Genomic DNA, 3,808 nt, shown 5'->3' on the forward strand with positions numbered 1-3,808 from the left:
CAATATCTGCATCTGTACTCATATTCAGTAACTTTAAAAACCATTTTATTATGCAAATGTTTGAATGCACACAAAAGTAAAGAGAACAGTAATTAGTTACAATCTATCCATCACATACATTCAACCATCATTACTTTGGAATCTAGAGCCTTCTATTGCCCAACTACTCTTTTTAATTTTATTTGAGAGAGGTTCATGAAAGATTACAGCATTATGTTATTTTACCAGAAAATACTTAAATATACATCTCTAACTGATATAATACTTTAAATAGATTTTACATATCACCATGTCGTTATCATACTTAATAACATTAACTCATTATCTTAAGAAAATTAAATTCTTCAACACCATCTGATATCATCTATACTCAACTATCTCTCAGATCATGCAATTGATTGAGAGAGAAACCAGACCATTTGTCCTATAGACCATCCCACATTCTTAATTTCAAATTGTTTTCTCATGACCTCATTTAATGTATTCCTCTTTTTCTGGTATTTCCCATAAAATTGTGTGTAGCTCTAGAGCCTTAATTGTATTTTGGTCCAATTTTAGGCAAGAATATTTAGTGAGTGGTGGTGTGTACTTTCCATTACATTACATTGGAGGCACATAATGTCTGATTGTCCTACTTCCAGTAATGCAGACTGTCATTGTGGGTTCAGATGATGCCAGCCTAACCATTCCATCATCAAATTTCTCACCAACACTGCAACTAAGGTTTTTAGAATTAATTGATTATTGTTGTGAAGGTATGTTATGCCTTTAGGGGATACAAAATGGAGATTTTCTCATTCTATCATTCCTTTTGAATCTATCAGTTCAATAAAGAATAACTTTCTCTCCTTAATTATTAACTTATCTTAAAATACACTTCATCTGGAAAGGGAAGATGAATGCTTAAGTTTTCCACATCTTCATCAGATTTCAGAAAAATGGATTGATGCCTGAACAACTTCCAATGGTATCTAGTAAGTTTTTATCATTCTGAATTTATTTACTTTTATACATGTGATGTGTTTTTGACCATTGAAGTTATTATTGCTCAAATGATTCCATTTTCTGTCCAGTGAGAGTTCACTAAGTTAACATGTACATTAATATTTTACTTAACTTGAAATTGAGATCGCTCTTTGAATTATACTCACTCCTGACATCTATCCTTTTTAAAATACTATATGTTGCTACAAAACTTTGACAGAATATCACTTGAACACCTTTGAATGCTCTAATCACTAGCCATATACTGGATAGTGTTCACTATTCATTCTAACTTTTCAAGATATCATCAATTGACTCTGATTCAGCTCTACATCAGACATGCCACTTAACTGAAATTTGATGTCCTATAGCTCTTCAGACCTACAAATTCTGTCTATACTCATTGTTATGGAATTTGGAGTTCTCCATGATTGATCCTTAAACTTATTTCTCATTACTACTTCACCCTACCTCATTGCTGCCCTATTTGTCTTTTTCAGCTTCTGAAAGGCAGGTGCATGTTGAATACTTCCTGCAAGTCTAGGTTTGTGGAAGTTTCTGAGCTAATTTGGGAAAGGCTAAAGAGAGTTGAAATCAAAACAGTAAGAGATGTACTCGCATTTTTTTTGTTAATTCATCTAACTCCCTTTGTTTTGGCTCTAGGCTCACCAGAAGAGTACTACCTGTTATGGGTCTTCCCAGGTAGATCTTACTTTCAAAAAGAGACTGCTCTCACCAAAGTAATTGATGGCCTATTTCTCTTTCAGTTATATGTTTTTTTCATTATAATTAAGTTCTTGGCATTTTCACTATAGGTAGCTTTCTATGCTCTATCTTTTACACAGGGAAAGTCTATAGAAAAAAAGATGCCTCATCTACAGTGCCTAGTTATTATCACAGTCCTGTTTTTCACTGCAATTAATTATTTGTATTTCTGATCAGTCTTGTGAGCCAGCACAGTGTGAATCTACCCACTCTCTGAGTGCTGATAACTTAGATCACTGAGTCAAAAAGACTGCAGAGTAGATCTCAGGCCTTGGCATCATGATAATGAATGTATCCATTTGAGACAGTCAACAGTCAACAGCCCTGGTGGCATAAGTCTTTGTGTTAGCCTTATCCTCATTTGTCTTATTTGAACTTCTACAGGCACAACTTGCAAGGCATCAGAGATTAGATTATACTTTGATCCAATTATTTTATTTTATAGATGAGAAAACTGAAGCCACAAGAAGAAAGGACTTGTCTGAGTTTACAAAGTCATGAAAAAGTTACAGTTTATTCCAAGTCTCCTGACACTCAAATGAGCATTCTTTGCCTTGTTTGATGGGTCTAGATGGACTAAAAAAGCATTTTCCTATTATCATTTGGACTTCATAAATATTCATGGATTATAAAACTCTAGTGATGCCTGAGACCGTAGGACCATTCAATCTATTGTATCTCAACAGGGATCTATGGACTAGATATATTAGAATGATTCCTGGAAATTTTCATTCTATGGTACTGGGATGAGGATAAAAAACTGTATTTTTTATAAAAATAAAAACTTCCCAGGTGATTCTGCACAGTAAGACTTGGAAACCCCTCCTATCTTATAATGTCTTACTTTTGCGGATGAATTAACAGGCCTAGGAAGGAGAAGAAATATTTTCTTTATACATAATTTCTTGCTTGGGGTCTTGATCACAGCACAACTGACTTTTGAGCAGTTATTTACAACTCCAGCACTATGTACTAAAAGAGATTGAAGCTGTTCAGTTTGGAAGATCTATGTTAGGGAAACATCACGTAGAGCAAATCCTGGAGCAGATTGGGAAGTCGGTCCCGAATGGCATTTGGGCACAAGTGTTTTCTGCTTCTATTGCTGAAATATGCATAACTTATGCTGTGGGACATATTCAAACAGGCAGAAGGCTACAATTAGAAGGAGGCGATAACACACATTGCTATCACTGAATTTAGAGAAATAATAATCGAAGTCGTCATTAAAGTCAAAGCTGGATGCATTTTGGAAGCATAATCAGGTTCTGAAGGGCCCCAGTGCAAATTATTCACGTCTTTGGAGGTTGTTCTCAGCTGCATACTACCATTAGGAATGTAGGGTGTACTTTAATACTCATGGGTAGTTCCGGTTCTGTGACACTAACCCATTTTAGAGGCTCGTAGGCCTGTATCAATTGTCTATGCCAGTACCTCCTCAGATGTGTATCTGTACATTATTTTTCTTAATGATATTGAACACTTTTATATGTGAGGCACAACCATAAAGCATTTTAGAATCAGATAAGGGAGTAAGACAACTTGTATAGGATTGAAATAAAAGGTAAGTTTACTTAGTAGTATTTGTTCAGAGGCAAGAATTATCACATTCCATTTGTGGAAGATAATGAGAAACATTGATGGCATATGAGGTGGGCCTTGGAGAATGGGGTGGATGGAGACAGACAAGAGAGAGACAGAGAGAGAGAGAGAGAGAGAGGGGGGAAAGCAAGAAAGGAGATAGAAAGAATGAATGAAAGCATTCATTCCAGGCTTCCAGGCACAGGGAACTGCATGAATAATGCTACAGATGAATGAGAGTACAAAATAGATCAGGCTAACCCAGAGACTTATCCTTTGCAGACATTCTTTGAAAGGGCATTCCGCCCTCTTAGTTTCCTTAAGAAACTTTCAACTGAAAGCTCCTGTCTTCCGCGTATTAATAAAGAGTAATGGTTTTCTGCCGGGCGCGGTGGCTCAAGCCTGTAATCCCAGCACTTTGGGAGGCCGAGACGGGTGGATCACGAGGTCAGGAGATCGAGACCATCCTGGCTAACACCTT

The sequence above is a fragment of the Rhinopithecus bieti genome, unplaced genomic scaffold (genome assembly GCF_001698545.2).
Source record: "Rhinopithecus bieti isolate Rb0 unplaced genomic scaffold, ASM169854v2 scaffold_28580, whole genome shotgun sequence".
Classification (NCBI taxonomy): Eukaryota; Metazoa; Chordata; class Mammalia; order Primates; family Cercopithecidae; genus Rhinopithecus; species Rhinopithecus bieti.